We start from the raw sequence: 15954 nt of genomic DNA, 5'->3' as shown, positions 1-15954 counted from the left end.
CATTGGCATCCCACGTGGGAGCCCGTTTGAGGCCTGGCAGCTGCACTGTGATTGAATTCCCTGCTAATATACCTGGGAAAGTAGCAGAGGCTAGCTCAAGTCCTTAGGGCCTTGCACTAATGTGGGCTATCTGGAAGATTCCCCTGCTCCTGGCTCCTGGCTTCTGACTCCTGGCTCTGGACTCTCCCGGCTCTGTCCTCTGTAGCTATTCAAAGAGAGAAACAGCAGTTAAAAGTGCTCTTTGTCTCTGTCTCTCTCTAGCTCTGCTTTTCAAATAACAAATAAATAAATCTTTTTTTAAAAAAAAAAAAGAACAGAACTGACCCCTTCTCATAGAACAAAGCTACTCAACCTCCATCTTTCCCACCGATTGGCAGCTAAGAGCAGAAGGGCACCATGTCAGCTTGACCTCAGCAATGCCTCCCTCTCACGGGACTTTGTATTGCAAGCATTCCCAATGCCTTTGAGTTAACTTGCCTGTTTTTGCCAGAAGGCAAGAAAGGCGGAGAGATGGGCTTGGCATTTGGGGACCAGTACAGAAGGTGGAAGTGGGTAAAAGGGAGTGGAGTGTCCCTTCCTAAAGGAGGCAGGACACAGCACCCTCTGCAGGCAGAACATCAGCAGTTCAGCACTAGCCATGGTTGACCCAAAGCGTCTCCATCAGCCTTGGCGTTTGTGAACACGTTCCAGTGAAAGGGACCATTTTATGCCTTGGGTTTTGTGCAGGAACAATAAGCAACTAAAGATGAAAGGATCTTCCCAAAGTCAATAACAGACCGGGGACCACGATGCTTACTTTGCAAGACCTGAGTCGGCTAAGTGCACTCAACCAAATGTTTCATCTTGCCGAGACACAAGCCATTGCTATATTGTGAGATTAATGAGAAATTTGAACACAGAAGACTTTGAGGGAGCCCTGGGTTGATACTGCAGGCAGGGACATTATTTGATTGCCATTCTAGTTTCAAAACATCCCTCCCCACTACCACCAACTTCTCAAAGACCTTATCAGACAGTGCCAGAAACACCACAATTTCAACTTGTGGCTCTTCCTATGGATCTTATATTTACAAATTTTCCCTGAGAAAACAAGACTTGGGAAATTATGAAAATGGCAGGAAAGAGAGAAAGCATGTTCTCTTAATACTAAGGGGGCCATTTATGATAATTATGCCAACACACACACACACACACACACACATACACACACACACACACACACTCCTGCACACTGCATGCTGAAACCGGCTGTCATGGAGCTGATACAGAACATTCACGTGAGGGATTTGATCCAAGTCCTGAGTTTAGAAACATGTTGGGGGTCCTAATCTCTGATGGCTCTGGAGATGATTCTCTTGTGTTTCTTTTCCCCACTTGGTGAATTTACTGCTGTTTTTCTTCTCCCCCTAAAACCTGGGTTCAGCACTCTGAAGATCTTCCATCTGGTACGATCCTCAGAACATCAGCTCCCCAAGGTCAGGAACCACCTCTGCACCCTGGAGTCCCAGGGCACAGGGCTATAGCATGAGAGCTGAGCAAAAGTTAGACTGCATACCACTCTGTGTCTGGCAGGCTGTGATAACTCTTGGGTTCCTTAAAATTGCAATAACACGGAGGGAGCTGGCAGAGCCTTAGAAGACAGGGAAAGCAAATCGGTTCCACACTATAGGGCAAGGCATGACACACTTGCAAATAATGCATTTTTATTGCAGATTTGCGGTGAGTAAAAAGCGGCTGTTACACACAAGAAAATAAGTGACACCATGCTCCCAGGAACATAAAGTTGCTGTAGGTCATAAGAAAATCCAGCACATGCTTAATGGCACTTCCAGATTTGCTCAGTGTGTCTCCAGCTGTGGCGTACAAATGGTGCTGGGGGCCTTTAGGAAGCTTCTGTCGTTTGAATTTGACTTTGGCCAACACCACAGGAAGGAGTGGTGGACAGGGCTTCACACTGTCCCTGGTGGACACGGCTTCATACTGCCCCCTGGTGGTAGCTATACTCAATCACATTAACACTCCGACTCTGGCTTTATCTGACCTTGGCTTCCACTGGGGCCCCTCCAGTCTTCTGATCTAGAGGAACACAAATTTATTCTCCTCCGCATTCCCATATCACTTCTTCTCCATTTCTCCTAGGCCTGACCTGGACAGTGAGGAAAAGACAAAATTGCTGATGACATGGAGAACCCAGCTGCTGTCATAGGCCCATGCAGGAACTGGTACTGGGCAGAGGGACTGTATGAGGACCTAAAGGCATTGTACAAGAGGTTGTGCACACATTAGGCAGCCCTGATCCACAGCTACCCGACCCCCACCCCTTAAACTCCCTCCTGGCACGTGCCTTGACCCAGATGCCCCATGGCAACTAAGAGACTATTGAGACCTTGCTCAAATGCACTCATGGATGAGTGATCAAGAAAAAAGAAGGCTGTATAGGTCAGGTCAGCTCAGGAAGACAGCACAGTTATGTTAGACCAGAGGAACTTGGACCAACCACAGAGCTCCTTTTCCTGCTCTGGACCTCCATGCTTGCTGTGCGTGGCAGCGGTTGCTAAGACTTGGCATGCACTTTGTGCACTGACTGGTGAGGATTAAGAAGGACTGTTACCCTCAGCACCCTTTCCTTGTTCTCTCAGGAGCCTGGGCTGAGTCCCAGCCAATGAGACTCAGAGCATCCGCCTGCAGCTTGAGACCCCTTTGCTGCAGATTCACCAAACTCTTGAAAGGCAGGGAATTTGGGTGGCTGGTCAGCTACCGGCACACCTGAGTTTCTTCTGTCTTTCTGTTTTCCAGATGTACTGGCTGATTCTCACTGGAATTAGAGCTATTGGAAAATAGCCCAGTGTGGGAAAGAAATGAAAGTCTTTAAGAGGCCCCTCAGGTTTGCTGTTTAGTCAGCATACGTGGGTCAGTACAGAAAGCTACTGGGGTGCCTGCGTTTGTGCGAACTGACTACAAATGGAGCGTAAATGACAGAGAAGAGTCCAGCCATGTTGGTGGTGACATCACTTCCAGAGCTGTTGACTCAGTAGACCTGGCAGGCTAAGTGGGCTTGGTCTCTCTCCCTCCTCCAGCACCTTAGGTACAACAAACCCTCTTGGCCTGATTGTGCGAGGCAACGGGGCGGGTCAGCTTGGCAGTGTGAGGATATCACTGGTGCCCCATGCCAATGCTGGCCTTCTCTTTCATCTCCGGTCAGTAAAAGTCCCTTCCAGGCCATTTGTTGGCAAGAATTCCTTGTTGTTCCACCACAAGGTATCACAAGCTGGGTACTGAGTGTTCTGACTTTCATTATCTGCCATACAAACCCCTCTCACATGGAAAAACCCCTCATCCTGCTGGATCCTCAGGCTTTAATGAGGACACAAACATGCTCCAAGTGGTTAACTCTAGCTGCTTTGTGTGTCTTGGCTTCCATCTCTCCCCGGCCCCCTTGCATCTTGTTCTTGACCCAGAAGAGATTATAATAAAGCAGGCAGGTTGCTGCCAATCTACCTGCATGTCAGTTACATGAACATCTGACATGGTTCCTAGAACTTCAAGCTTCCTTCTCAGCTACTTTATGAGATCCATTGCATTTTTCAGTTCCTTCATTTTGAAAGCTTTGATTTTTTGAATGTACTTCCAAAAACATTTGCCAAAACAATTTCTCTGATGAAACAGCAGCAACAACAACAAAAGACAAGACTTATAAATCCACCTGGGAAAACAAAATGCAAAAACCCTCAAGTTGTTTCAGTGTTGGGTGGTTTTGCGAGCATTCTTTCAGGTACTTAGAGAGTCAGAAAAGTAATTTTAACAGTGGGGAGTTTACAAAATGATGGCGCTTTTTGGTGACCAGGCAACTTGGCTTTGTGACATTATTTTTAATGGTCTATAAGGCAATTTTATCTTGTCTACTTTCTACTAGAAACAGCTCCCTTAGTCAAAGGCTGATAATATTGCTATCTTTAATGAGATCAGTTTAAATACAAAGCTAGATTCAAGTTTCCCTAAAACATACCTAAGAAACAATTCCCTACCCCAGAGCCCTACTCCAGACCCCCACATAGGCTATTTTTCTTTCTAATATTAGTGTTCTTTCTGCCACAGGAAGTTTGTAAACACAGCAGTGTGAATGTGGCAGACTGTGTCTGGAGTCTTGACTTCATAGATAGCTGGTACTGGAGACCAAGGTCAAACTCTGCAGGCATTGGTGTGTGAGTTGACCAAAGTCCGAGATGAAAGTCAAGGCCTATGGGCAAGGGTCTGCAGTTGGGCAATGGTCCAAGGCCATAGGACAGGGTGCTTCAAGGATACCCTTGAGACAGTCACACACTGACTTCTGTATGTGGGTCACACTGTTGCTTTCTGGTCATCAAGCATCAGTGGGCTAACATCAATGTGGGACATAACTATCCATGTTTGTGCCACACCAACTGCTGCAATCTGACTCCTCAAGGGTTTCAATAAAGGTCAGAGGCAGCAAGTCTGCTAATATAACCTCCTTCCTCAGAAAAGGGGGCTGCCCTCCGACCGCCCCTTTCAGAGTCTATTTTATGTCTGTCTCTCTTGTTTTACTTTCTCAACTTCTAGTTGCCCGCCTCTCCAAACTTGGCTTTTGTGACATTATTTTAATGGACTGTAGGGAATTTTATCTTGTCTACTTTCTACCAAAAACAGCTCCCTTATTATTAAAGGTTGATAATAGAGTTATCTTTAACGAGATCAGAGTAAGTATAAAGCCTGAATCATGTCTCCCTAAAACATACCTAAGAAACAATGCCCTACCATGGAGCCCTACCACATAACCTCAAAGGCTATTTTCCTTTCTGGTAGTGCTATTTCCTCTCCCAAAATACAGCTGCTTGTTTCCTTTATATATAATGTATGTGAACGTGAAATATGTGAATATATGGGACATACACAGAATATGTGAATATACATAATCTACATATCTATATTATGTGTCACTCAATTATATGTAGATATAATCTATATGTAACACATAAAACCTACATGTAATAATAATCTATATATACATATATAACACAAAAAACATATATATGTATATATATTCTAGGTATCTGGATCTTAGCCCCATTTCACAGTCGAGTTCAAATCCAAGGAAGGCTGGGTACAGAGGTTACTGCTTTGTTGAATCACAATACAGACTCTGTCACACTTCCAAGCACTCAGGTCCATAATCTAAGACCTCACTTCTTCACTCATTTATATACTAACCATGTTGTTTAAAGAGTTCAGCTTGGACTTGGCTATTCCCGGGAAGCTCCTAAGAGATGGGATAAGCATTTGGGGCTCTTAGTAGAAGAGAGACTATATGAGAGAAGAAAGGGAAGCAGCGGGGAGCAGGCTTGCTGGAGACAGGTTCTTAGCTGTGATGAGCAACTGTGTGTAGGGATATCCTTGCTCAGTTAGAGCCCCCTCATGGGGGAGGTGGGGCTTAGGACCAGAACTTTCTCCTCTTGGAATCACACAGGCTGGATTTGCAAGCACAGCTTTTAGTGGGATTCAGGGAAATATCTGATTATCTTGAAGACCTAATCAACACAGACTACAAAATTTGACAGTTCTGATTCTACACTAATGTATGCATAGAGAAGTACCCCTCCCCACATTTCACATCTGGCTTTTCACAGGCAACAGATAACTCTTGATTTCTAGGGTCAGCTTCTCAATTTTGCTCTTAATTTTCTTTGCTTGCCTATAATCCTGAGGCTGACAAAACGAGAGATATGGCATAATTCTTGGTTCTCTGAAGTTCCAGTGACCTCGTAGTCTACTACTTTCTTCTTTGTCTTTAAAAAAATCCCCATTCCTGCATTTATGAACTCCTTCACATTCATGGCTACCAGGTGGAGAAAACAGTTAACTGGGTTTGTTATGAGGACTTCTTGTAACTGACTATAGAGCAGCAACTTAAAAGTAACTAAGCCAGAATATGGATATCTAGCCTAGTGATTAAAATACTGCTTTGGACATTTGTGTCCTGTGTTCAGATTCTGTCTGTTTCAGGTCCAAACTCCTGCTCATGTGCACCCTGGGAGGCAGCAAGCAATGGCTCAGACCTGGGTGGAGTCTCCAGCGCCCAGCTTCAGACTGGCCCAGCCCCAGCCTTGTGGACATTGGGAGAGCGAACCCAGTGGTATAGGATCTCTTTCTCTCTCTCGCTGTCTCTCTCACTCTCTCTCTTCCTCCCTCTCTCCCTCCCCTTCTCCCTACCACTGCCTGTGCCTTTCAGATAAACACATCAAAGAATATTAAAATATAGTCAGGTTTTCATTGAATCCCAACTCCGTCTTTCTTCTTCAAGTAATTTAGATTCTGCAAGTCTAGTGGTACTTTAAGCAGATACTCCCAAGAAAAGAAATTCAGGGAGAAAAAATCATGTGCATTCTTCCTTGAAATTTAGTTTGGTAATCTCTTATTTTCAACACTCAAAGATGTGACTAATCATGAGATGGGAGAAGCAGCAGCCATAGAGTCTAAATCAGGAGGGGCAGCTGGGCTCTTTTCACTGCATGGGAGTAAAATGTCCAATCCATTTTAAGTGCATTATTAACACTTTAGTGATGACATATGTAATGTTGTGTATTGCAAAGAGATACAAATAATTTTAAGACTGTAATAAAAACAAGTTGAAAAGGGAAAGATGCCAGCAGAATCATATTAAAAGATGAAAGTCTAATACTTTGTGTCATGTTTTTAAAAAAATTGTTTTATTTATTTTAAAAGCAGATAGACACAGCCAAAGAGCCAGAGCTGGCCTGTTCCCTGGCTCATTCCTTCCAAATGCTTGCAACAGTCACCCCTTTCTTGCTGACTGTGACTGAGAGATCTAAAAGGAATATTCAGGGGTTGGTCTTGTGATGTCACTTATGATAACTGCAGCCCATAACAGAGGGCTGGTTTGAGTCCAACCCCCTTCAGTTCTGATGCAGTTTCTTGCAAAAGTGTCTGGAAAGGCAATGGAAGATGGTACAAGTATGTGACCCCCGCCACCCACGTAAGAGACTGGGATGGAGTTCCTGGCTCCTGACTTCAGCCTGGCCCAGGCTTGGCTTGACTTTTGTAGGCTTTTGGGAGGAGTTGAATCATCACATGAAGAATTTTTCTCTTTCTTTCTCAAATACATACATTGGTAATAATCTCCCTGCCTTTCCAATTGATGAACCCATCAATCAGGAAAAAGAAAGAAGGGTAAGCACTTTGCAGTTACTCAGGTGCACAGCAGAATTAAATTTCCTTGTCCTTTAGGTGTTTGTCAGGTCTTTAGCACAGGGGGAACATAAATAATGTGGTGAAGACCTTTCCAAGTTGTTTAGGAATTCAAACATCAGAATCCTCCCTTCTTTAGCAGTAGTCACTCGAAGTATGGATCCCCAGATATAAGGGATGGGTGTAAGATACATCACCCAAAGCATGGCATGCTTGCATTGTGGGGAATGACCATTGAGGAAAACCCCAGAAGTCGTCAGCCTCTCTGATGACCTAATGTGACAGGGGTCCTTCCCTGCAAGAAGAGGTTGGCAGGGGCCTCGTTTGCTGCCCCCCTTGAGAACCATTGGGCCATGCCTCTTGTGCACACAATCAGACCTGTGCATGGCTGTGCGTCCTTCACCAGACCCAAGCATCAAAACCCAGTCCTTGCTGAGTCTCTGTCTGCCTCTCTGAAGACCCTCAGGTCATATAAAAGTTACATGAGCTAAGAGTATGCAACATTTCCCTTGCTCATTGTTCTTTTTGCTATGGGTCTGTCCACTGTGACTGTGCATTTGGTAAGGGAAACATCTTACGCTTTCTCCCCTACCCTGGGGGTGAGAAATGCACTTTCTAAGTGATTCATCTCTGCTGCCTTTGGAAGTGTCTGCCTTTGAGAGTCTTCTCTGGGAGAGGGACGGGCATGGAGGGACTTGTAGTCCTCTGGGAAGAATGCTGAGTCGTTAGGAAGTATGTACAGCGTGACAGTGCAGCTTACATTTGGGACCCTGGCTGACAGGCTGATTCTGTGATACAAATCCTAGTAAGCAGAGATCTGTGGCTTAGCTGCCAAGGAGCAGGGGACAGGGCTACAGTTTTGTATACATCATTGATCCAAACTCTGAAACTTGGGAAACCAATCCATCAGGACAGTCTACCTCTTAAGGGCATTTCTGATGTCAAATGTGTGAAGTTCCTGCTTCACCCTTCCTCCTCTTACAGATAAGGAAGCTTCACGTGCCAGAGAAATCGAAAGCTACTGGAGGTGTACACACGCCTACACCTTAACTATTACACACACATGTGAGATCTATATACACATGTGATCACTATGCACAAATACTACATTATGTACACATGTCTGAACTATTACACTTACATGCTAGGCCTACTATACATGTGTGGTGCACTCTGCACCCACGCTATGTCTACTACACAAACCTTTACTGTATACACACAAGCCTTACTCTAAACACATCCATGCAATATACTATACACACTAGGTCTCTACATTTGTGTGATCTACTGTACACATCCTCTAGATTTATTGTAACCACATACATGTTATCCATTACACACACGCCGGATGTATTGCACAACACACCCATACATGAACTACTTTATGCACATTCACCTGACTTACCGTATACACACACATACACTAAATCTATTGCAACGTATAATCTATTATACACAGATGATCTATTGTACATATGTATTTCCTAGTGTGCATAGATTCACATTGGATTAATTGCATTCACATCTCACCTATTCTATTGCACACATGTGGCCTATTATACACATGTAATTTACTTTTACAGACATACAATCAATTGTGCACACACATTAGATCTATTGTACCTACTAGCTAGTATGCCCACATGGACTGTTGTAACAATTGTGTACATGCAATTTATTGCAAATTCATTAGGTTTATTGCACACAGTATCTATTGTACACGCACTAGATCACTACACACACAATGTAAACTCACACGATCTACTGGCCATACACATCTGATCTATCATACACACTCATGTTATGCATTGTACACACACATTAGATCTATTGCTCGTGCACATCTGATCGGCTCTATTCTTATGTGATCCATTATCTACACACACGGTATCTACTTACACACACACTGGATTTGCCAGCAGCATGGACACACACGATTGATTGCACACACACCAGCTCTATTACACACACACATCTATTTTATCTGGTGAGATAAGGACATTTACACCTTCCCAAATACTTTGGGAGAAAGACTTAAATAATCGTTGTTGGCAATGGGGCTTCTAACACACCACCTTCAATATAGCGCCTTGGTGGCAGAGATTTTTTAAGCTCAAGGTATGTGGGAAAACAGATGAGGAAAGTCTCTCCTTCTCCCCTGAGTCAGGTCATGAGACCCTCATGTGACAGGTGTCCCTTCACTCTGTTCAGAGGAAGGGATGACCTTTTTGCTGAAGACACAGGATCCCAGAGAAGATCCCGAACACACAGGCCTTGCCGAGCACCCCCAAGTTTATCACGTCAGCTCACACGTCCTCCATTCAATCAGGATGCTCCAGGACAATCTACTTGTGCATCAAGCCTCACACAAAAATGCAGAGGTGAACTTGTTTCTTAGGGTCTTCATTTTTGTGTGTCATATAAGACATTAAGTAAATCTGTATGTTTTGCTCTTGAGTTTTTCTTTAGTATTTATGCTATTTTTTTTGAAAGGCAGATTGACAGAGGAAAAGACAGAGAGGCAGAGTGCCAGAGAGATCTTCCATCTCTCCCTCAAATAGCCACAAGAGCCAGCTCTGTGCCAGGCACTGCAGTCCGGGCTGCTGGTGTCACGAGCAATGGTAACACTATGTGGGCGGCCCATGCTCTTCCATTGTTGATCTGTCATTTGTTATAGGGGCCTCAGCCATGAACCTAGGATTCCTCCTCCGCATAGTAGTGAGTGTTTAATTCTGCAGAGCTGAGATGCATTATGTTCTGCTGTGCCAATCTCTGCAAACTGCGCTTCATTCAACTTAAACCACACTCATTTTTCCAGAAGAGTTAATGGAATACAACAATGTGCACAAATTTTAAATTAACGGAGACTTTGCTTTTTAATGAATTGTATCAGTAAATCAGTGTTTTATACAAGGTATTCGGTAACAAGATTCTAAATCAAAGTCCTGAGAATTTCTGTGTAAAGCATTTCCACATGGTAAGCGTCTATGAAATTTTATAACACAGCCACAAATCATTGTGACAAGGAACACTGGTGTTAATTTTGTAAAAGTCGATGCCATTTTCTCAACATAATCTTACAATTTCATTTCCTTGTGTTTTGACACTTAAACAAAACCCACATAGCTTGGAAAACTCCCCAAAGGTATTTAGCTATTAACATAAGTGAACAGCCTATTAGATCTGTCGCTATTTAATAGATTCTAACACTGCTACGCCTAAATATTCTTGGCTGTATTAGGACACACACTTCACTTCTCATGTGGTATTTAACATTGTTGGTGTACACTATATGCATAGGTTTATTCATTCAATGCACCTGTGACTCACCATTCATGGGGTAAAAGTGGCTCAGCAAAACAAAATATTTGCATGTATTCCCAGAAGAAGAAATGATTAGAATTGAAGGGATTTGATAACAAACAAAATGCTGAAAGGGAAGTTTGCTCCTGACTCTGAGAGGGCCTGGGAAATTTCGGTGGCAAGGGCTAGTGACTGAGGCTAACCAGAGCTCTTAGCATTGCTGAAAGCCATCGTCAGGAACCCCCGGATCTACAGAAGCATCTCCCTGCTGCGTAAGTCCAGGTGCTTGCTCTAGAGTCACAGTTTGGTATCAGGCTGCTCCCACACTTCTGTACGAAGGCTTCACATGGGTGGAACCGCACCATCTGCAGCCCTCCTGGCTGGAGGACCCAGAAAGCAGATTTCAGCTCTCAGCGCCTGTGATGGAAGACAGTGTTGGGAAGGGGGTGGGAGTTTCTGAGCATGGGGTACATTACCGGAGTGTTCCCAGTTGGAAGACACATACTGCTTTTTTTTTTTTTAATAAAGTAACACTACGAACATTCCCCACCAGACCCACAGAGCAGAGAAAAACATGTACCTGATACTTCAGCCACTGAGGCTGTCATTTTTGTTTGTTAAGTGGTGAGGAAGGACTGATTCCGAAAATGTGACCCAGAAGTGGGATGCATCTACTATAGGTGTCTCCAGTGTATCCCCTCCAGAGAGCTTAACCAGCAGGCAATAAGGAAAGCACCCAAGGAAGATGGAAAAATACTAACCTAGCCTACCAATTCAAACACTTTGGTGGGGGGATTTTTTTAAGAATAAATTTGTGTTGTTTTGAAAACAATATTGACAGATAAATTGGTTAAATCTATTTGGAGGGCAAATCTATTGGTGTACTCCCCACCCTCAAGTGTCTGTAATAGTTAGGGCTAGACCAGGCAAAAGCCAGAAGCTCAAAATTCCATCTGAATCTCCTCCATGGGTAGGCAATGACCCAAATACTTGAGTCATCACCCATTGCCTTCTCAGGTGCAAATAGCAGAAAGCTAAACGGGAAGGAGGGGGGCACTCTGAGAAGGGATGCTGTTATCCCATGCCATCTACTGGGCATTAAACAGCGTTTAATCTGCCCTTTTGGACACCCACATCCCACACTGGGATGTGTGGGCTTAATGCCTGGCCTTGGCTCCCAACTCCAGTTTCCTGCCCATGCACTGGATAGTCTGCATTCTTGGATTCCTTCTGCTTGTGTGGAAGACTTGAATTGAGTTTTCAGCCACTGGATCTGGTCCCAACCCAGCCAGCCCTGGCTGCCACAGGCATTTAGGATGTTAGTCAGCAATTGAGAGCTATTTCTGCTCTCACACTCCTGACCTAAACACTCAAATAAATAAATAATAATTTTTTAAAAAAGGGAAGATCTTTGGTAAGACTTTCCTCTATGAGAACTCAGAGCACGAAGAATATGCATAGTAAGTTGAGGTGTTTCGTGAAAAACGTTGGAGGCAAAAGGATGCTGCAGTGTGGATTGAGATGTACTCCTTCCTCTCTTTAATTTTAAAGGTGGAGAAACAGAGGCAGTTCCCACCTACCAGCCAGGCCGAGCTGATGCCAGTAGCCAGGAACCTAATCCAGGTGTCCTGTGTGAGCACAGAGACTCAACTATCTGAGGCATCATAGCTATCCCCCAAAACACACCTTAATAGGAAGCTGCAAAGAGGCAGGAGTAGAAGTCAGAACTTGAATCCAAGCCCGCCTATTTGGGACACAGGTGTCCTCAACATGGCGTCCTAATCATTGGGTCAAATGCCAGCCCAGGGACAAGCTCTTCAAAGGCCCGTTTGCAAATAGAAGAGAGCCCAGATATTTGGGGATGTGGAGGCTTGGTGAGTGACAGATGTAGCCACTAAGATACTGCCTTGTGGAGAAGACCTAACTTCAAGCGCTGTCAGTGGAGTCTGGGGGTTTTCAAGAAGCCTACAGCAAGCAAAACCATGCATGGGTTCCAAAATATTCTCGCACCCAAAGATCTTCATTGTAACGTTCTGTTTGCAAGTGCATTTTATGAAACATCCTTGTATATCTTCCAGACAGTCGTCAGTATAACATTGTGGTATCGCAGGCTCAACCACCGCCTACAACACTGATATCCCATGTGAGCATCAGCTTGAGTCCTGGATACTCTGCTTCTGATCCAGCACCCTGCTGAGGCACCTGGGAAAGCATCAGATGTTGGTCCAAATGCTTGGGCCCCTGGCATTCTTATGGGAGACCTGGCTGGAGATCTAGGTTCCTGACTTCAGCCTGGCTGTTGCAGCCATTTAGGAATCAAACGAATAATATAAATCTCAGAAAAAGACAGACATTAATCCAGACCCTGGCATTCATGCTTCTGAAGAGTCTGTAGTGACTCCAAAGGAAGGCTTTAGCTGGACTAATCCTTGTAAATTGTTGGAAGGTTGATCCATGAGAGACCAGTGCAGCCCAAACACTTCTGTGTACATTGGGACCTGCAAATACTAGATACTGTGGCCAGCCAGGAAAAGACCTCTGAGCACATGACAGTAAAAATAGAGAACTGCCAATCAGCAGGAAGCACACCCAGAACCCCCATAGGACATGGATCTGAAAGGCAACAGAACAGGAAGCATTTCCTGGTAGGTGCAGCCATGGGCAATGCAGAGTCTGATGTGGGGCTGCTCCAAGGAAGCAGAACTGGCTGTAATGATGCAACAGTCACTTAGGTAAGACTCTGTTGATAAGTGCCCAGGAGGATTTCAGGACCACATAGAGTCCTGATGCACCATGGGAAATGACAGTGACATTTGGCAATCCCCTTTTGCCTCTTGTGTGCGTGGGACTCAGGGGTGAAAGGGTCACTAAGTCAACAAGATGGCAACTAACAGTCACTGGGTTACACGTGACAAGCAAGATGTCAGCCAAGGACAGAGCCCTGGGCATGAACCAGGGCAGGTGTCAAGTCGTTTCAAAGAAAGACTGATTGGCCAGGGCCATTTCACTCACCTGCCCCTGGCCTATGGGAGGTGGATTCCGTAGTCATGCTCCTAGTAATTGGCTCCTAGTTTCTCCCCTCCTGGAATTCCTGAAATTCTTGGCCTGAGGCTGTACAACACCCTATATAAGGAATTTAATTTCCCCAATAAATTGGAACTGCTTAGATAGAACCCGTCTGTCTGTCTCTCACGGGCCGGGAGGCTGGGTGGCGGGGAGCAGGCTCACACCCTCCAGCAACAGGGTACTAGAGGAATCTGTGGGAGGATTTCAGGACCACAAAGAGTCCTGCCTGCACCATCGGGAAAATGACAGTGCCATTTAGCAATCCCCCTTTGCCTCTTGCATGCAAGGGATTGTGCACAGTAGAAGTACGGGGCAGGGAACTTGGCTTCTAAGCTGCTCAGGCTTCCTAAGCTGCATCTGGGCTTGCTGTCAATCATGAGGGTCAGTTCCTGGAACCCTGATCCAGAGATTGGATGAGAATCTGTGCATTTTTAGCATGGAAGTAAATAATAGTGGCCAAGCAGGCAAGGTAGATGGGAGAACCCGTCTGCAGTACAGTACAAGCAGGAAACGCATCCTACCCATTGCTGTGCACTCAGCTGTGGGTCTTGCTTCAACTTACAACAACACTGCCTGTTCCCCCTTTGCTCCTCTTCCTGTGTGCCCTGGGCTGCTGCCGCTGCTGATCTATGGAGACTGAGGAGGCTCATGGAGCACCCTTGAACCCCCAACTAAGCTCAAAGTCCAGCAAGCCCACCTACGTCCACTCAGCCGGAGCCAACCCACAGTCCCAGGAATGAGAAAATAAACATGGAGCATCACAAACCTGTTGCTGGCTATGAAGGCAAAAATAAATATGGAGAGGCATACAACCTTCCCAGTATCCTTTAGCATAAAATACATGTCATCTTGGAGGTACTTTCCAACCTCAGGGGTCACAGGTCACTTCCATGGCTGTTCAGGTAGTCATTTGAGAGACACTCTGCCTAAAGAAGATCCAAGCCTAGAATGATGGATACTGTGTGTGATTGCTGGTATCCTTGCTTCTCTTGGGCTCCCTGAAGTGGAGAAAGTGCACTGGTATTACAGTTTCTCACTACCTGGTTCCTTCTTTACAAACTGCACCAGGGTCCTTCCACCTCACAGGATTATCTAGAGTCACAGAGCAGAGGTGATGGCAGTGAAAACAATTTCAGAATAGGACTGTGTGATACAAGCAAGGGGCTATTGCTATGGCAGGACCTTGACCCGATTCTGTATGGGATCTGCATTAATCAGCTTAGGGGAAGGGCTCAGCCCAGCTAGAGGCAGCAGGCTCATGTTCAACACTGCCCACTGCAATGGAGGACAGCGCTTCTTGCATCTGTTTTGACCCCATTGAAACACCTTTGGGAGGGGTGCTTGGCACTGTGGTTTAAGTCTCTATACGGGATGCCTCCATCCTATACTGGAACCCAGCTGCTCTGCTTCTGATCTAGATTCTTGCTAATGTGCATCCTGGGAGGCAACAAATTCTAAGCAGAATCTCTGATGGCTCAAATTCTTGCATCCTTGCCACTCCCATGGGAGATTCACACAGAGTTCCTGGCTTCTGCCTGATCCAGCTCCTGCAGTTGGAGGCATTTGGGGAGTGAAACAGTGGATGGAAAAAAATCTCTGTCTCTGTATTTCTTCTAAATAAAATAAAAGCAAATAATTTTTCTATTCCTTCCTTCCTATTCTCTTAAATCTCCAATGAACTTAAGCTCTTCCAATGTCCGTAAGACAAAAGTGGTTTAAAATGTAGCTGGCACATTTGCATTTCAACTGGAACCATGGTGAACAGACTTAGAGGCCCAGACCCAACTCTCAGGTGGATTAAAAAAATCTGAGCCCAGACTGCTGGTCCTGATGTGTGCGGACAAAGTGCCACATTCCTAAGGAGAAAATAGGGGCAATTCAGGCTGAATAGCAAAGCCTGTATTCTGGCCACCAAACATGAGCATTAGTGTGAAGAACAGATTTCTGGCTCATTAAGATACCCTCTGTTCTGAAGTGACCCTCACCTGCTTGTAAATGTGGGCAGGCCTTTCACAGCAGGAATTAACATTTGAATGAAAGGTCACCAACAGTGAAGGCTTCCTGCAGGGAGGACACCCTTCCCACCATCCGGGTAACATCTAGTAACATCTACCAGACACTGTCCACAGAGGAAAACTGTTGTTTTTTCTGAGACAAAATTGCTGAAACATCAGAGAAGTTATTTCAGGAAACCATCCTCTCACATTTTCATTTTTCACTCAATCTAAAAATGCCGTCATTTGGAATAAATACCTGGATCTAACAAAATTGCCCTACCGTTTCAAAAATGTACCTGAAACTCACACAGATCATGATACGCGTGTTCCATGGTTTACTGCCACTGCTACCTGGGTGAGCAAACGC

This window comes from Ochotona curzoniae, unplaced genomic scaffold, assembly GCF_017591425.1.
Source record: "Ochotona curzoniae isolate NIBS_2020 unplaced genomic scaffold, NIBS_Ocur_1.0 contig_78, whole genome shotgun sequence".
Classification (NCBI taxonomy): Eukaryota; Metazoa; Chordata; class Mammalia; order Lagomorpha; family Ochotonidae; genus Ochotona; species Ochotona curzoniae.
Note: the sequence above shows the minus strand (reverse complement) of the source record.